Here is a 20,584-nt window from a genome sequence, read left to right as displayed (position 1 = left end):
ATATAAATTAAAAAAAATGAAGTTGCTTCCATTTTTGTTAACACTATAAAATCTGAAATAAAAAATCATTTAACATTTGTACCACGTGGAACTAATTGTAATTCCTCTTTTACAAAGGCTCTTTGCGGTGCTGGTTCTCTCAAGTAATATATAGGTGGATTTGTCTCTACTACTCTCTTGATTTCATGAATGTCAATACTCCAGATTGGATCCGTTGCACGCTTCCTGCTGTCACCCTCAGCTTCACCGGGTGCATATAAATATCTGACTTTCTGATTGAAAGGTAGTAATGCCACTGGTGTTGTTGACTTTGGAGCAACAGGTATTGTTTTCTGTTTGATTGCATCAACTGGTCTTAACCCTGTAGCTTTAAATTCCTCCAGATTCATTGCTCTAAGTACTGATGGTAATCTTTTGACCCATTCAGTGTTACGCAATTTACTTTCTGTGTCCAAAAATTCCTGATGGTACTGATATGAAAACAGTTTTTCTGCCAACTGTTTGTTAAAGCTCTCAACAATAGCCTGTGACCTGTGGTTTCCTGGAATACCTCTCTTCACTGTAACATGATGTTTTAACAGAAGCTGGTTGACAGCTCCTTTAAACTCCTTACCATCATCGCACTGAATCATTCTGGGATACTTTAGTGGTCCACGTCTGTAAATTTCTTGCAGGGCAACAGCTGTAGCTATAGCACTTTTCTCTGTCAACGGTTCAGCATCTTTGTATCTTGTTGCAACATCAACTACAGTCAGTGCATACTTATATTTCTTCCTTCTGACTGTGTCGTGCGGTAAATACAGCAGGTCTATTTGATGAGTGTCATTCGGTTTAATGTTAACAAAGTGTGGTCGTGTAATTTTTCTTGGTGCAGGTAAATAGATCTGCCAAACTGCCTGCTTTGACAACCATTTCTTTGCTGTATCTTGAGAAACACCTGCTGCGTCACTGAGCTTGTCAATAGCAGTTCTTCCTTTCCAGTATCCTTTTGGGGAATAATATATTTTAGATAACAAAGCATCACTCATGGTTTTTTAAATGACAGAATATTAAGATTTGACAGCACGCGCAATAAAGTAAACAACAGCCATACCAATAACAATGAAAACAATCTCGCCCACCTTCTGCTCTTCTGAAGGCTGATAAAAGTCACCCAGTTTTGGAGGAGCACTTGTCTTCATTTTCTTTCCAGTTACAAGATAGTATTCTTGAATGGCTGCATCAACATTGGCAAAGGTTTTGTTTGCATGTCCTTGCTGCCTGAGTTTATCATTCATAAAGTCTAACTGCGCAATTCGTTTCTTCTCGTATTCATCCTGTGCTTTCGCCAATTGTTCCATGGCTTTGTTGTGCCTTTCCCTCTCTTCACCATTTTGCAGTTTAGAAAACAAATAGTTGCTGCCAGAAAATGCAAGCGCATTTACAATCGCACCTCCCACCATCATAACCAAGCTAGCCATTTTATTGTCTTACATGTTTATATTTTCTGGAATAATTCCTTGCTTCACCAAAAAGTCTTTTGTTGCAAAGGAAGCTGTCACAACACCAATTAGTTTAGCACCGTCTTCGAAGTCTAACTTTCCCAAGTCGGCTGGTTTCATTCTGAGGAGACTTTTACCCAGCATTGTGTAACCTACACTCAAGCCTCCAATCACTGCAGCGTGATAAACTAGATTAACTATTGTCTTTTCAGAACTCATTTTTATGTTATCAAAATTAAAATATTAAAATTATTCCATATGAAATGAATCCACTGCAGGTACTACTGTGGGCTTTGTTATTGTTTGTACTGCTTTGTTTGTTGGTTTTGGTGTTTCTGATTTTGGTGTTTCTGATTTTGGTTTTTCTGACACTTTATATTTGCCTTGCCAAAGTTTGTAAAGCAAGTATCCACCTCCTCCAACAACAGCTGCTACAGCTACTTTTCTGTATGATAGAAATGAAGATTTTAATTCTTGATCAGTTTGTGTGACCTTAGTCACTTCAGGAATGTTTGGTGTCTGCTCAACTTCAGACATAATGTTCTGCTTTGCCTTTTGATTTAACTTTTTTTGTCTGTTCCATTCGGCTAGTTTTTTTCCTGCTTCTACTCTACCAGGTTTCTTTGTCACTGTGTTCACTTCTGGTATTTTCGTCTGCTCCACTGTCTGCTTCAACTGATCCGTCATCTTTTTTATTCTGAAAATTAATGTGTTTGAAAGTAATTAATCCAGCAACAAATGGTACTAATAAAGCACCAAATCGATAATACAGGTCACAGGCAAGAGATTCGAGGGACTTGGAAACAACAGGGTCATGAGTTAGATCATGTGTTAAGTCTTCCTCCGAGTCGAGAGGTGTAAAATGTCCAAAAATCTTTGTGTACAAACCTATAACAGTCTGTCCAATACTTCTAACCATCTTAGAACCAAGCACTGATTCATACCGTCCATGATACTTTTCTATATCTTCTGAGGAAAGATGTTGTACTTCTTCCACAGTTAACTGCTGCCCAAGGTAGTGTTTTGTTTTTCCACAAACAGCAAGTGAATACAATCTTTCTTTTTTATCAGGTATAGTCCTACTGTCACAGATTTCAATATCTGTAGCAGTCTGCATCAGCAATTCATCACAGTTCATTTTATTTTGATGCAGAATAAAATAAAAATCTAGTAATTAAACTTGAGTAAGAACTTAGGTAGGAACTTAACAAGAACTTAGGTAGGAACTTAACAAGAACTTGAGTAAGAACTTGAGTAAGAACTTGAGTAAGAACTTGACAAGAACTTGACAAGAACTTGACAAGAACTTGAGTAAGAACTTGACAAGAACTTGACAAGAACTTAGGTAGGAACTTGAGTAAGAACTTGACAAGAACTTGTGTAAGAACTTGACAAGAACTTAGTAAAAACTTGAGTAAGAACTTAGCAAGGATTTCTACAAACATACATACTGAACTGGTTGATCAGTTTTTAAAACCAGTTTCGAGTGCTTAGAAGATTTCAGATTATTCTTTATTCTTTCTCTCTCCTGTTTGTTTTCAATGACATCATTTTCTCGAAGACACTCTTCAAAACTGTCACGGTCCTTTGAATAGAACAATGTTATTGTTTTGAGTTGCTCTCTAAAGTCTTTCAGAACTGCATTGTATTTTTGTGTTAATATCCAAACTGATATTAATGCATGTCGTCCACTGAATGCAAGCTTTGCTAGTGCACTTTTCTTTCTAACAATGTCACGTTCTGCTGCACAGTCATCAATAATAAACAGTGTTGGCGTGTTCTGAAAAAGATCGAAATAATGCTCCAAGCAAACATTTAGACGATCAGAAGGATTTACAATAAATATATTTTGATCAGACCATATGAATTTTCTCTCCTTGTATGTTCTGTTATGCTTTATGGTTGGACAGAATATGACTATGTGTTCAAAGTGATTTATGTAAACAGTCTGTAATAAATCCAAAACATATCTTGTTTTGCCGCAACCTGTTGCCCCACAAATCAAAGAACAGTGTGGATCTTTTGGAAGAAAATCTAGATACTTCATTTTAACACGTTCAATAAACAATATCCTGTAATCTGCTTTCAGAGATGTTTAACTGCGCATCTGACACAACAAACACGTAGATCTTAACTGATTTACTACTACTCCCTACTTCCTTTTCAATTTGTATTGTGATTCCTTCTGATCCGTTTTCAATTCGCCTTCCACTTCCATGCAGTTTGTTGTCGTCAGTTGTTCTGAGATCCAGCCATAACGCATATTTATTTGTCAAGAAATCTTCTACGCCAACACCGTGTAAATGTAGATCTTTAGCCACAAGATCAGATGTTGGGTCTTTCAATCTTCCTCCAGTAAAGTACTTTCTTGCTTCATCATAGTGTTGGTATGGCAGCATGCCAGATGCAAATATTTGGTTTGGCTGCCCTTCAATTGTGCAATATACTCTATTGATTAGTGGATTGTAAAACTTTTCTATTTGCCTTTCATATGAATCTTTTGGTTCCTCAAACAACATAAGTATTCCCTTCATTGACCTAGCTGGTGTATTCAAGTTAATGTTCCAGATTGGATCAGCCTGGCTTTTTGAAAGTGTACTGTGATTCAACACTCTTTCATAATAGATAGGCAGCTTAGAACTGTACTGATTTTCTATAAGTCTAGCCAGTTCAGGATGGTTTACAACATCAAACTCTAAAGAAATTCCAGACACCTTATACTTTGCTTCCGGGTCTTGTGAAAGCATAACACGATCATAACTATTGAAAGTCAGGTCGTATGACAGCCTGTCACGCAATGCTCCTTGATAGAAGGGAGGATGTGAATTTATGAGTTCAAAGTCAAGTGGAATACAAAATTTGTTTCCAAAAGCAACATTGACAGCGTTATCTTTTTTGTTGTCAGCTTTATCTCCTGCTCCTATTCTAACTTTTATCCCATTGTCTGACTGAATCCCTTGAAACACTCTGTTTTTCTTTTCATTGTCAGTCAACCAATTATCTGCGTAAACTAAAAATACATCTGCATTATTCAATGACATCACTTCCCGCCCTTCCAGTTTGACAGTAATCTTCCTCACAATTGCTCTTCCTACATTATAAGCCAAAGTCCTATTTTCATCTGAGCCAGATTCTAATTCTAATTTGAATGATAGTCTTACAGTGCCTGGTACAATAACATCGTTCTTACCTAGATTAGGAAACCTAACAGTAAGTATTTCATTCTGATCAATAGTAGAAGGATTATTTGTAACTATAACTGTTTGCCTTATTCCTTTTACCCCGAGAGGTTCTTTCAGCCTTCTGTAAGGATCAAGAACAGAACCGAACGATTGTGCCATCTTTTTTTATTTTCAAAATAAAAAATAAGTTACAAATGGCAGAAGGTGGATTTGAAGATTTATTTGAGCCAGCGGACGACATGAGCGAAGCAATCCCTTTGGTTCCCTACCACCATTCACTGCATTATGAGGTGGCACGACATGAACTTCTGGAAGGTAAAGTTAGAGATTTCTACAAAAGTTTAGGAGAAGAACCTGATGTTTTAGATCCAAACCAGTTCAAAATGGAAGCAAATCATTTATATACAACTAGCGATAAAGGAGAAAAAGTCCAACTTACATATAAATCTAATCCTGCTAAGTTTCTATCAAAAGTTTCACTAAAACAAAAACTTACTGCTAATCGACTTAGGCAATTAGATATTGTGCCTAGCACACGGTCATCACCTTCCCATGTTGTTTCCTTACTTCAACAAGCAGAACTAGGACTACCAACTGCTACTCAAATAGAATCTGTTCCATTGCAAGATCTTAATAAACTTGCAGATGAGGCTGATCAACTTATACAAGAGATAGAGACTTCTTTTTCTGAGGAAACTTCACTGAAGACTCCACATGAACTATTACCTATGAGAGAAATAGAAGCCCTTAATCAATCACTACAAACCATCAGAGGTGAAATAGCAAATAATCTGTCAAAACTAGGTCAGCTGGATGAAGATATAAACAAAGAGAAACAAAAACTTGCTGATGCTGATGATTTGAACCTAGAACAAGAAGTAAAAAACAGAATTTCTAAGCGTTTAAAAGATTTGCAGGAGGAGAAAGCCATAAGGTTAGAAGTTCTAAGTAACAATAGAGAACAACTGAGAACACAGGTCAGCAGAATAAAAAATACAATTCAAAGAATCCTTTACGAAGACACAACTCTTGCTGAAAGAATTAGAACGCTTTTCAGAGAGCAGGGAATCACAATAGCTAGTATACTAACTGCGTTAGGATTTGCAATAAGCACATTAGTGTTAACACTCACAGGTGGCACTGTCACACCTCCACCTCCACCTTCACCTTCACCTCCATCTGACCCGGGATGGGTAAAGAAACAACTCAAACACATTGCAGAACTATTAAAGAAACTAGCAGCAAAAGCTTTGGATGCACTTCCAGGAATCATTGGTTCAATTGTTAGCTGGCTGTTATCTTTTGCAGGTAAAGTTGTTGGTTTCATGGCTGAACATCTCTGGACTCTAATAGTTTTAATTGCAGGTGTTCTGCTAACGAGAATAAAGCAAAAGTAAGCCTACACCCACTCCACCAATTACTAGAGCAGTCTTCTGCGATTCATGATCATCACTAATACTAACAGCTTGATCATCCCTAGTGACAGAATGATCTTCACCTGCAGCGTGATCTTCACTTGTCACGCTTTGTTTCTGTTCATTGTGATATGGCTGTAACATCGTTCTGATTTCTGAATTCAGTTCTTCACCCTTTCCAAGCGGCTGGGTGTCACTAGCAATAATGATTTCATTGTTATAATTTGTTATTGTTCCAATCTGCAGCTGGAGATCAGAAGGTAACATGTAAAGGCCGTTACCAACAGCAAAGTCAACTTTTGATCTTGCATAACGGAGAGAGTCTTGATACCTTTTGATGCTGGAAGGCAGATCAACTGCAGAGTTTATGACATCTTCTAAATTTGATAACAACTGTTTCTGTGCACCAAACCCTGTGCTTGTTCTCATTATGTTTGATCGTGTCTGTGCCTGCGAGCCTAGCAAGCACCACGCATATGTTCGGATAGATTCATTGATCCTTTCAACACCTGATCCAGTGAAACCTTTGCCGGTGTCTAATATAAAAGTAGTCCATGCATTGTGGTGCTGTTGTTCTATTGATCCTAACTGTACCTGCACATTTGAAGAAAAAGATGTATGACCTGGCCAGTAATCAAAATTATACCTCCTGTGGACACCCCATAAATATAGTGTTCCCATGCCATGGTTTTTGTCTTGCTTTTGCCTAAAGTCGGTCTTAAAATCTATATTGAATTCATTGCAGAGACGCTCATACACTTTCATGTTTATCCTATTGTTGAATGGGTTCCAGCTCTTTTCATGCGGCATTGGTGCCTGAAGTTCAGACAAGATTCTCCTGCACTGATAGTAAACGTGAAATGTGTACACACACTTTGTCAGTAAGTTTGAATTATTCATGTGGTCTGCATAGGACACTCCACATCCTGTGGTTGCACAGAATATTGCAAAGTTTAACTGATTCTGATAGAACTGAATTGGGTGAGAGTTCCACATCTTTGGAACACTATCATTTTTGATTGGGGGATTTAGGTAAGAATGGAATGGGTCAGGCACTTTAACGCGAATGGATTCTGTTTCTGTTACAGCAAAGTCCAACTCATGGAAAGAAATAGTCTTTGGATTGTAATATGGTCCAGTTTTGTATTTAACGTCTTTGTTGAATTTATACTGACTCATTTTTGTTGTTGAATAAAAAATGTTTATCACACTAACAAATGTGAAGACTGGTGTGCCAGTTAAACTTGCAAACCCTATCAACAATCAAAATGGAGGAATGAAAGTTGCACTGCATGAAATTATGTACAAGGTTACTTGGTATAATATCAGTAAAAAAAAGAATAACAACTGGGTTAGAATTAATGGTAAAACACATTCTGTAGAAGATGGTTACTATGACTTCTGCACTTTAGAGAAAGAATTGTTTGCTCCAGTAGGTATTACAGCGAGTTTAAATCATGCAAGTCTCATTGCTACTCTTACTATGCCCAAAACTAGAGAAGTAAACAGATCATTTGAGTTTCCAACCAAACTCCTTGATATGCTTGGAATTACAAATATATACAAGGGAACACGTCCCATTGACATGGATGTTAACAGTGTACTGTTTGTTCACATGAGAGAGCTTAACACATCCTATAATCTGTTTAATGATCAGCGTTCTGATCTGCTTAGGATTCTTCCACCGAGTGATGCCTCTTTTTGTAAAATGCACGTGCCAACATTTAAGACACTTCAGTTCAAGGACTTGGAGGAAGGGTGTCATGAATTCCTACACATTGATCTGAAAAATCAAAGTGGACAACCAGTTGATTGTTTGTTTAACATTACATTGGAAATAGTTCCATAAAATATTGAGTATTAAAATGTCGAGTGGACCTACAATAATTTATCCTGTTGCATGTTCAACTATAGAGTTGAAAGATTTAGCAGACGCTATCGACTTTGAGAGCAATGCTGAAGTTGGTGCAGTGTATGCATTCGAGTTTACAGACACTGGTCATTACAAGAGAAAGGAAATCGACGATGAAAAGAAACCAAGATTCCTCAAACTAGGTCAAATCCGTGATGTTAATGTACCTGATCCAATTGTCGATGACACATTCTACATGTGGAAACATCAGAATAAAAAATGGGTACTTAGTCCTGTTATAAAAAAGATTGACTGGGAAATGAAGTTTGAATTTGTGAGTCCATACACTCTTGTTGGAAAAGACGACACATTCCGTAAGTCAATCAATGCTAAACCACTAATTGTTAGCCTTGTTCCTGCGTTTAACAGCAGGGGAGAAGTTGCAGTTAAACCTTTCCATAAGAACAACTATCTCATTCACAGAAAACAAAGTGTTGAAAAGGACGCTGACACCATTGTCGATTTTATACCCAAGCTTCCAATAGGGCAGAATGCAACTATGATATTTGATATAGTTGTCAGGAAAAGGGAAGAAACCACAAACACTGTTCTAATGAGAGGAATAAATCTCAACTGGAGACCATTAAATGTTGAAGAAGTCAGAGTATTTATTGCTGTTCAAAAGGATTCTAACACAATAAAAAAACAGACGTCAAACCAAAATGTTGTTGTTAACGCAGATATAAATAATTTAACAGAAATAAGAAGTATTAATCTTACTTATCTTGATTTGATTGCTTTCTACTATACAGATAAGGTGTTAAGCAATGAACAGCTTCAAAGCTTAGCAGAAACACTGGCCAGTGAGAATTAAGATAAATATTTTATATTTTGCATTAAAAAGATGACTAGCAGTGTGAAGCTTTATCCTAATATTGATGAAAGTGCAGCAGAAAGTCAACAATTCAGACTGGCACACATTAGTAATATACAAAAACAACTAGAAGATGAATTAGAAAAATATTCTCGCGCTAGACGTAAGTACTCAACAACTTACAACAGCCTTTCTAATGCCAGCACTGGTTCTACTATCCTTGCATCAGCTGCAGGTGTAACGGGAACAATTCTGTTAGCTACCGGAGTAGGGACTCCAGTTTCTCTAATCCTAGGTGGTGTCGCAGCAGCAGTTGGTGGTTTATCATTTATAGCATCAGCTATAATGAAAAAAATTGTGAAAAAGCTTGAAAAACACGAATCCATTTCCACTCTTGCATCATCAAAATTGTCTAGCCTAAAACTGTCTATCAGTAAAGCACTTGAAGATTCAAAAGTTTCTGACGAAGAATTCAAACAGATACAAACAGACTTTGATGACTACAAAAGTAAGAAAGCAAGTATTCAAACAAAAACACGAGCTGAATATAACAAGCCAATCGATATAGAAGATCTGAAAAAGCAGTTTTTAAAAAAGGGGATTCAAATAGGACGGGAAGAAAAAGTAAAAATAGAATCACTTGTAAAGAGTTAACTATTCGTTTAGACAGTCACATTGCATGTATCAGATATAATTCTAACAGTGAAAGAACATATGAAGTAAAGTTTGTAAATGAGAGAGCGTATTGAGCTTAAGAATGTTGTATCAGAGAAAGGGAGAATGTACGTTCTGGGTTACTGATTCCGACAGACCCGGCATTGGTTCAAAACAACCTTACTTTACTGTATTTTTTTTTGTATGGATTTATGCAGTATTTTTCTGATTTTGTCGCATGTTTCATTTTAGTAAAAGTTTAGTCCAGAAGCCTATTTTGCGTTAATATTTAGGGTCTGTCGGGATCGGTGAGCCAGAACGTACATTCTCCCTTTCTCTTGCCGGGACAAAGTCCGATCGGCAGTTGTACTGGTAGGATCGGCTATCATACCGGTACAATTGCCGATCGGACTTTGTCCCGGTACAACTGTCGATCAATGTTTTTACAATGAAAATCGGGTGTTCTACCAAAATAAGCTGGTAGAAACTCGGATCGGCAGTTGTACCGGGACAAAGTCCGATCGGCAATTGTACCGGTACGATAGCCGATCCTACCAGATCGCTGGTTCTACCGTGACACATACATTCACACAAATCAGTGTATTCGTTTCCGCACCGCACGCATGCTTTCACATTTTCATACATGCTCTTTAACACCTTAAATATATTGCCTTGTATGCCTAATCGAAAAAGCACTGACCAGAGCACCGACGGGGCGCTTAATGCTATCGTAAGCCTTACAACAATCTATGTAGGCTACATACAGTTTGGCCTTTTGTGAAAATTGTTTCTGGGCGCAAGCGTAAAGGGTAAACAAATGATCAATAGTTGAGTAATTCTTCCGGAAACCAGCCTGGCTTTCATCTAAAATGTTATTATTTTCTGACCACACAGACAGGCGGTCGCTCAGAACAAACATAAAAAAATTGCTCGGAGAGAGAGAGAGAGAGAGAGAGACAGAGAGAGAGAGACAGAGACAGAGAGAGAGAGAGTCAGAGACAGAGACAGAGACAGAGACAGAGACAGAGACAGAGAGACAGAGAGACATAGAGAGACAGACAGACAGACAGACAGATAGACAGACTGACAGACAGACATAGAGAGAGAGACGGAGAGAGACAGAAAAAGATAGCCGGAGAGAGAGACAGCACGAGAAAGAGAGAGAGAGAGGGAGAGAGAGAGAGAGAGACAGAGACAGAGACAGAGAGAGAGACAGAGAGACAGACGCTTGACGCTTTGACACTTTATTGTCATTAGCTAATAAACGCCTTATAGACAAAGTAAAACAACAATGTCTGCATCATTCATAAAAGGGGTAAAAGGACGAATGAACAAAACATTAATAACAACAAAAACATAGCAAACTTTGTTTATGAGTACAAACAAACCCACCGACACGAAATCCATAGGTAAACAAATATATCTAAGACTAAGGGTAAAAAGCAAGGGATAGTATGTACACACACAGAAAAATACTGATCCAACAGTTAACACACACTCATAAAACCAATCAATCTGCAGACCACAAATATTTAAAACAAAAAAAAACACTAGTCGGCGTTACCCTCGCGTGACTAGTAGGGGAACATGTCTGAATACATATCTATACAAAAACAACAATGGCTGCAGACGAACAAACACACACACACACACACACACACACACACACACACACACACACACACACACACACACACACACACACATACGTGTCTGAGGGGGGGATATCTGGACATTTGCCGCAAAGAAAAATGTGTTATATCTGGACTTGTTTATTTCTAAAGCTACAGAAACGGAGTGCGAGTGTAAACATGTGTTAGACTTTAAGAATACTTTTTGATAAACATTTTTTTAAACACTCATTATTGAAAGTTACACACCCAAAAATAGAGATTCTGAAACACGTGTTATATCTGGACATCCGCCACCTAAAAGTTAGTGATAGCCGGACATATGACATATGACCGGAAAGCTGTAAATACTATCAACTTTATCAAAATAGCGTTACATATGCGTGGTAGTACAAAAAAGCTGCCAGAAATCCCAAATTATTTTTTGGGACAGGGACAAACCAAGGGGAATTTTAACGCCTCTCGGCGTATTTTTTCGAGACAAATGTCTCCGCAGCTGATAGTTGGTAGACTTTATTGGATGTCGTTATTCAAATGCAATCCGTCAGAGACAGAGAGCTTAGAAAGGAATTACGTTGTATTGTTTTCCTGCTTTGCCTGGCTCAGGTCGGGAAATTCAGGACCGAAATGACCCAAGGTGCAACTCATTCCTTTTGATGAGTTTCAAGTTTCTTAACAGTTTTCGCAGCTGTTGGTAGACTTTATTGGTTGTCGTTATTCAAATGCAATCCGTCAGAGACAGAGAGCTTAGAAAGGAATTACGTTGTATTGTTTTCCTGCTTTGCCTGGCTCAAGTCGGGAAATTCAGGACCGAAATGACCCAAGGTGCAACTCATTCCTTTTGATGAGTTTCAAGTTTCTTAACAGTTTTCGCAGCTGTTGGTAGACTTTATTGGTTGTCGTTATTCAAATGCAATCCGTCAGAGACAGAGAGCTTAGAAAGGAATTACGTAATTGGTAGACTTTATTGGATGTCGTTATTCAAATTCCAACCGCCACAGACAGAAAGCTTAGAATTTTATATTTTTTTTATTTTTTTTTACATTTAGTCAAGTTTTGACTAAATGTTTTAACGTAGAGGGGGAATCGAGACGAGGGTCGTGGTGTATGTGCGTGCGTGCGTGTGTGTGTGTGTGTGTGTGTGTGTGTGTGTGTGTGTGAGTGTGTGTGTGTGTGTGTGTGTGTGTGTGTCTGTCTGTGTGTGTGTGTAGAGCGATTCAGACTAAACTACTGGACCGATCTTTATGAAATTTGACATGAGAGTTCCTGTGTATGAAATCCCCATACGTTTTTTTCCTTTTAATATTTAGTCAAGTTTTGACTAAATATTTTAACATCGAGGGGGAATCGAAACGAGGGTCGTGGTGTATGTGCGTGTGTCTGTGTGTCTGTGTGTCTGTGTGTGTGTGTGTGTGCGTGTGTAGAGCAATTCAGACTAAACTACTGGACCGATCTTTATGAAATTTGACATGAGAGTTCCTGGGAATGAAATCCCCATACGTTTTTTCATTTTTTTGATAAATGTCTTTGATGACGTCATATCCGGCTTTTCGTGAAAGTTGAGGCGGCACTGTCACGCCCTCATTTTTCAACCAAATTGGTTGAAATTTTGGTCAAGTAATCTTCGACAAAGCCCGGACTTCGGTATTGCATTTCAGCTTGGTGGCTTTAAAATTAATTAATGACTTTGGTCATAAAATATCTGAAAATTGTAAAAAAAAAAAAATATATATAAAACGATCCAAATTTACGTTTATCTTATTTTCCATCATTTGCTGATTCCAAAAACATATAAATATGTTATATTCGGATTAAAAACAAGCTCTGAAAATTAAATATATAAAAATTATTATCAAAATTAAATTGTTGAAATCAATTTAAAAACACTTTCATCTTATTCCTTGTCGGTTCCTGATTCCAAAAACATATAGATATGATATGTTTGGATTAAAAACACGCTCAGAAAGTTAAAACAAAGAGAGGTACAGAAAAGCGTGCTATCCTTCTTAGCGCAACTACTACCCCGCTCTTCTTGTCAATTTCACTGCCTTTGCCATGAGCGGTGGACTGACGATGCTACGAGTATACGGTCTTGCTGAAAAATGGCATTGCGTTCAGTTTCATTCTGTGAGTTCCACAGCTACTTGACTAAATATTGTATTTTCGCCTTACACGACTTGTTTGATAAATGTCTTTGATGACGTCATATCCGGCTTTTCTAATGGTTCTGACAAACTTTCTTGTGTGACATATCGTTTTTTGTTTAAAATGTATGAATCTGGTGTATACAAGTCAACATTTTTGCTTTCTGTCCATGGTGTTCTAAATGAGTTAGGCTTTAGTGATTTTTGGCACAATCAAACTATCAATAATGTAACGGATGGTGGTTATTTTAATACTTTCAAAGCACTGATGAAAAATAGGCTACAAGACCAATTTGTCCAGACCTGGCATTCAGAAATAAATAACAATGAGTTTTATTATAATTATAGAATGTATAAAGAGAATTTTGAGTTTGAAAAGTACTTGTCCATCCTGCCGGTTAATTTAGCAAACGCTGTTTTAAAATTTAGAACACTGAATCATAAATTGCCTATACAAAAAGGTAGGACTCTTGGTATTCCCAGACAAGACAGAATCTGTCACAAATGTTCATTAGGTGACCTTGAGGACGAGTTTCATTATATTTTTGTATGTCCTTTCTTTACCAATTATAGAAAACAGTTGTTACGGTGCTATTATTATGCCCGCCCCAATTCAGTTAAATTCAGAGAGCTTTTTTCCACTACAAAAAAGAGTTTATTGCTAAAACTCGCAAAGTTCATGACACTTGTCATGGACTGTTTGAGAAGCGAGTAAAATTTAATTCTCTTTTAGCTTTATATTCCGTTATCTGTTTTGTGTTGTTTGTAATAGTATTTTTGTCCTTATGTTAACCCACCCATCACCCCCCCCCCTCTCCCTTCCCCCCATTTCCCATAGTAAAGAAATGTATGTAATCACTTTGCACTTGTAATGTTTCATTATTTTTTGTATTATTATTATCATTATTATTATTATTATTATTATTATTATTATTATTATTATTATTATTATTATTATTTATTATTATTATTGTTGAATTGTTTCTTGTATTGTTTTTGCTCTCCCTCACCCCTCAACTCCCTTTTCTGTACATAGTCTGATTTCTTTTTGTTTTAGTTCCTTTTATTTGGTGTTGAATGAAATGTGTTTTTATTGTGTTTTTTAATTTTCCATGTACCCTCACGGGGTTTTATTGGAATAAATAAAACTTGAAACTTGAACTTGTGAAAGTTGTGGCGGCACTGTCACGCCCTCATTTTTCAACCAAATTGGTTGAAATTTTAGTCAAGTAATCTTCGATAAAGCCCGGACTTCGGTATTGCATTTCAGCTTGGTGGCTTAAAAACTAATTAATGACTTTGGTCATTAAAAATCTGAAAATTGTAAAAAAAAATATTTCTTTTATAAAACGATCCAAATTTACGTTCATCTTATTTTCCATCATTTGCTGATTCTAAAAACATATAAATATGTTATATTTGGATTAAAAACAAGCTCTGAAAATTAAATATATAAAAATTATTATCAAAATTAAATTTTCGAAATCAATTTAAAAACACTTTCATCTTATTCCTTGTCGGCTCCTGATTACATAGAGCTTAAACAATGACCACGAGTTGATTACTGGAAAATAAACCACGAGTGGGTATTTGCAGCCGCTTGGTAATTCACGAGTGTGCGGAGCACACGAGTGAATTACCAAGCGGCTGCAAATACCCACGAGTGGTTTATTTTCCAGTAATCAACGAGTTGTCATTGTTTAAGCTATTTATACAACGACCAACACGGGTCGAACATGCAGTCATGCAGACGACATTTTGTAGGCAATTTCATTTCAGCCTAATCACTCAGAGTGTCAAATGCGCGTCATTCAAATAGTCCCTATTCTTTTACTTTATTCTTTGTCTCCGACTCGTCGGCATTATACTTGTCTCGTCTAAATATCGGACCCCATTGCTACGATTAAAACACAATAGCGTTTATATAGCTATTCTAACATTACATTCTGTGTTAAAATCATGTTTTTGTCAGCAGCAAGGACCAGAATGGTCCAAGTCGTTGATTGCAGACGACGGTTCCCTTTCCGCATGAAGCCACGGAAATAACCGAACATTGAAAAACCCACGGACATGTATTACGGAGAAAACTCGGGATAACCGGATGTTTAGCATTACGTCAATATGCTAGGAATCCTATGACGTCATGACGTATCATACTTGCCTACGTAGATTGTATATATGTTCGAAAGTCTGACTGTTGTGAATTCGCGTGGTGAAGACTGCGGTAAATCTGTAGATGATAAGAGAACAAGGATTGTCTCAGAAGAAACGACTAAATGTTTCAGACCGGTAACTTCATTTCAACATTGCACTATATAATGGACGTTCTATGTGACAGGAGAGTTTGCTGATTTTGTGTTAAACATTGGAGAGATCGTCTGCTAGAATCAGAGATAAGTCACTTCAGATTGCAGCTTCTGGAAATTTGCAAGGTTTGTTGCCTGTTAAAGAACTGGATTTTACACGTAATGTATGTCATGTACAGTAAGCAACAACAAAAACACACACAAAGCAAATGGCATTGTCTGTCGACTAGGCATACACGTCAGCCATTGTTGTTACAGTTTTGAGTCAACATTGTACGTATTCTTCCGCAACAGGGTCCAATCGTCTGGGTTTCAAATGTTCTAAAAATAAATTCTAGTGTTGATTATTTTTTAGCCCTCTTTATTCTTACTTCGAATAATCCACGTGTGATTTTTGGGTTTAATCAAAGTAGTTCGTTCTAATTTCTCACTTGTCTAAAAATAATCAACTAGATTTAATCCACCCCTCGGTTGCATTGCAGGAGTTGTATAAAAAAACATATATATATAATATGTTTGGATTAAAAACACACTCAGAAAGTTAAAACGAAGAGAGGTACAGAAGAGCGTGCTATCCTTCTCAGCGCAACTACTCCCCCGCTCTTCTTGTCAATTTCACTGCCTTTGCTGTGAGCGGTGGACTGACGATGCTACGAGTATACGGTCTTGCTGCGTTGCATTGCGTTCAGTTTCATTCGACAGCTACTTGACTAAATGTTGTATGTTCGCCTTACGCGACTTGTTTTTTTTTGCGCATGAAAAGACTTCAGGCCAGATTTTCTCTACAAAACCGGGGAGGTAGGGTAGGGGAAGGTTATTTTATTATTTTTTTGTTAGCATGAAAAGACGGTAGGTGCCTAAAGCAGAGTTCCACTATACTTTTTTGTTTGAAACGTTCACAAATGCTTTGGGTATTACCAAATGTAGGCAACTATATGCTACAATGAATATAGATATCGCAATAATTGATCATTCATGTCAAACAGTGGAGATTTGTGCGCATGTTCAGGGTTATGCTCGATACAGACTAACACAGAACACCCAAACCCTAATGGGGAGCTGGGCCAATGTAAAAGCAATGTTTTGGCGTCAAAACATTTTTCAGATTGCTTCTAGATTTCTCTCAACATTAATTAACTCGTTTAATCGATGTGCCAGCTCTGAGCAATAGCAAAATGGGCGGATGTCACTTTAGTGTATACGTGTAAAGAGATAGGAGAGGGCAAGTCACAATGTCACTTTAGTGTATACGTGTAAAGAGATAGGAGAGGGCAAGTCACAATGTCACTTTAGTGTATACGTGTAAAGAGATAGGAGACGGCAAGTCACAATGTCACTTTAGTGTATATGTGTAAAGAGATAGGAGAGGGCAAGTCACAATGTCACTTTAGTGTATACGTGTAAAGAGATAGGAGATGGCAAGTCACAATGTCACTTTAGTGTATACGTGTAAAGAAGCAGGAGAGGGCAAGTCATATACAGTCAAGGGACGAAATGGAATTAACAAATATCTGTTGGCGTTTTTCAGCCACTTTACCTGACGCGCCTCATGTCATCAAACTCCGCCCATTTCGCACTGTCGCTGTTGAATCGCTCAGCTAAGGGACACATTCCAATCGATAGATATTCGTTGCCGTAGTGTGATACATCCACGTGGCAATATACATGTCGCATGTCATCTAGCTCCGCCCATACTCCGTTCATGCAAGGCATGCCCAGGCTCGACATACGTACTATAAAGACTACAATCTGAGCCTAAACGGACAAGCCTAGCCATCGGAACAAGACTGAAGTTTCAACCTATTCAGACAAGCCAAATCCTCGGTCATAAAGGTGAGTATAAACTCTAACTGGTACATTGGTCATAATTATGACTGTATTAATAATTTGTCTGTAGACATGTAAAGTCATGAATGCTTTTTTAACACAAGTGACGAATCAATCATTTGTCTGGAGAAATGTGAAGTCATTATTGCATTTTTGAACACAAGTGACAAATCAATCATTTGTCTGTAGACATGTGAAGTCAATCATGCTTTTTTAACACAAGTGACGATTCCTATGACGAGCTTAAACAGTGTTCCAGGATCAATGCATAACATCGGGAAAAAAAATATCTGTAACATTCTAAAAACTTACTCGCTGTATATCTTGAAAGGAAGCAAAATATTGTGAAAGTTATAAAGCAGTCCATCAAGTCATTGCTACAATATTGTAGCAATGACTTGATGGACTGCTTTATAACGTTCACAATATTTTAGCAATGACTTGGTGGACTGCTGTTATAACTTTCACAATATTGTAGTAATGACTTGGTGGACTGCTTTTGTCTTATTTCTGCCTTACCAGTCCTTTCACCTACATTTCTTTCCAAGAAAACTCTCCTTACTATTCCCTGCAGTTTTCCAATTCTTTTCTTGTTGTCTTATTTCTACCTGACTGGATCCATCACCTTTATTTCACTTACCAAAAGTCTTCTTTTCCACATCCTTATTTCTCTGCACACCGCATGTCGTAAGAGGCGACTAACGGATTCTGTTTCTCCTTTTACCCTTGTTAAGTGGTTCTTGTATAGAATATAGTCAATGTTTGTAAAGATTTTAGTCAAGCAGTATGTAAGAAATGTTTAGTCCTTTGTACTGGAAACTTGCATTCTCCCAGTAAGGTCATATATTGTACTACGTTGCAAGCCCCTATAGCAATGTTTTGATTAGTGCTTTTGTGAACAAGAAACACTTAACAAGTGACTCTATCCCATCTCCCCCCCTTCCCCTATCCCATCTCCCCCCTTTCCCTCGTCGCGATATAACCTTCGTGGTTGAAAACGACGTTAAACACCAAATAAAGAAAGTCCACCAAGTCATTGCTACAATATTGTGAAAGTTATAAAGCAGTACACCAAGTCATTGCTACAATATTGTGAAAGTTATAAAGCAGTCCATTAAGTCATTGCTACAATATTGTAAAAGTTATAACAGCAGTCCACCAAGTCATTGCTAAAATATTGTGAACGTAATAAAGCAGTCCATCAAGTCATTGCTACAATATTGTGAAAGTTATAAAGCAGTCCACCAAGTCATTGCTAAAATATTGTAAAAGTTATAAATCAGTCCACCAAGTCATTGCTAAAATATTGTGAAAGTTATAAAGCAGTCCACCAAGTCATTGCTAAAATATTGTGAAAGTTATAAAGCAGTCCACCAAGTCATTGCTAAAATATTGTGAAAGTTATAAAGCAGTCCACCAAGTCATTGCTAAAATATTGTGAAAGTTATAAAGCAGTCCACCCAGTCATTGCTACAATATTGTGAAAGTTATAAAGCAGTCCACCAAGTCATTGCTAAAATATTGTGAAAGTTATAAAGCAGTCCACCGAGTCATTGTTAAACTATTGTAAAAGTTATAAAGCAGTCCACCAAGTCATTGCTACAATATTGTGAAAGTTATAAAGCAGTCCACCAAGTCATTGCTACAATATTGTGAAAGTTATAAATCAGTCCACCAAGTCATTGCTACAATACAGTGAAAGTTATAACAGCAGTCCACCAAGTCATTGCTACAATATTGTGAAAGTTACAAATCAGTCCACCAAGTCATTTCGTGCAGCTATAAATTGACCTTAAGTGCTCAGAGTATCCGACAAAGACTGAAATAAAATAACTTTTGCAGAAAAAGTTGCACCACCGAGATTTTGATGACAGTAACATTTGTGGACATTGTGCCCTACTCATAGAAAAAGAAATACAGTGCAGATGTTGCTGTTTTGAAGGAGATACCTCACAGTTCTCCCTTAACTAACGAATGCTTTCAAAATACAGCCGCACTCGCCTAAACGAAACACGCTTAAGCAAAAAAACTCGGATATCTGGAACCAAAACCAATTTCCCGCCAGACCCCCCTCTTTGTAAGACTATTTTTAATTCGGATAAGCCAAACTCTGTGAAAAAATAGCTAACTCAAACACGGATATCTCAAACGTGATTTTGACAGATACGCCAAACTCTAAACACCGTCGGAGAGACTTTTTTTGTTGTTTTTTTTTGCTTGAAATACACGTCAGGAAGATAAAAATATTTCGTCAACGCTATAATTATCTTACGGAAACGAACACATCACCTGTTTTTGAATATGCCGGCAAACTGATGACGCGGTGTGCCCTCAGACCTAACTCTTGGGGGTCCGACCGTGACGTTGAAATCCTTGCAGCTGCCAGCATGTTCCAAACAACTGTTGCAGTTTTCAACAAGTCGCGTAAGGCGAAAATACAACATTTAGTCAAGTAGCTGTCGAACTCACAGAATGAAACGGAACGCAATGCAATTTTTCAGCAAGACCGTATACTCGTAGCATCGTCAGTCCACCGCTCATGGCAAAGGCAGTGAAATTGACAAGAAGAGCGGGGAAGAAATTGCGCTGAGAAGGATAGCACGCTTTTCTGTACCTCTCTTAGTTTTAACGTTCCGAGCGTGTTTTTAATCCAAACATATCATATCTATATGTTTTTGGAATCAGGAACCGACAAGGAATAAGATGAAAGTGTTTTTAAATTGATTTCGACAATTTAATTTTGATAATAATTTTTATATTTTTAATTTTCAGAGCTTGTTTTTAATCCAAATATAACATATTTATATGTTTTTGGAATCAGAAAATGATGGAAAATAAGATGAACGTACATTTTAATCGTTTTATAAAATTTGTTTTTTCTTTACAATTTTCCGATTTTTAATGACCAAAGTCATTAATTAATTTTTTAGCCACCAACCTGAAATGCAATACCGAAGTCCGGGCTTTGTCGAAGATTACTTCACCAAAATTTCAACCGATTTGGTTGAAAATGAGAGCGTGACAGTGCCGCGTCAACTTTCACGAAAAGCCGGATATGACGTCATCAAAGACATTTATCAAAAACAAGAAAAAAACATTCGGGGATATCAATCCCAGGAACTCTCATGTAAAATTTCATAAAGATCGGTCCTGTAGTTTGGTCTGAATCGCTCTACACACACGCACGCACGCACGCACGCACACACACACACACACAC

General features: G+C 37.4%; 2 protein-coding genes across 3 annotated transcripts in view; both read left to right on the top strand.

The window, feature by feature from the left end:
- The window catches only part of LOC138950250 (uncharacterized), a 255,207-nt gene that overhangs the window by 54,426 nt on the left and 180,197 nt on the right, over positions 1-20,584 (top strand). The window lies entirely within an intron of this gene.
- LOC138950257 (uncharacterized) overlaps positions 1-20,584 on the top strand; it is an 89,412-nt gene that overhangs the window by 37,834 nt on the left and 30,994 nt on the right. Inside the window, exon 1 of one of the 2 annotated variants that reach the window (XM_070321999.1) lies at positions 17,218-17,372. The exons of the other annotated variant lie outside the window; for it this stretch is intronic. The gene's annotated coding sequence lies outside the window, so the exon portion shown is untranslated. Of the gene's footprint in view, positions 1-17,217; positions 17,373-20,584 lie in introns of those variants that run through there. 2 annotated transcript variants of the gene reach the window in all.

Source organism: Littorina saxatilis, linkage group LG16 (assembly GCF_037325665.1).
Source record: "Littorina saxatilis isolate snail1 linkage group LG16, US_GU_Lsax_2.0, whole genome shotgun sequence".
NCBI classification, from domain to species: Eukaryota; Metazoa; Mollusca; class Gastropoda; order Littorinimorpha; family Littorinidae; genus Littorina; species Littorina saxatilis.
The sequence above is the reverse complement of the archived record's forward strand: the minus strand, read 5'-3'. Positions and strand labels throughout refer to the sequence as shown.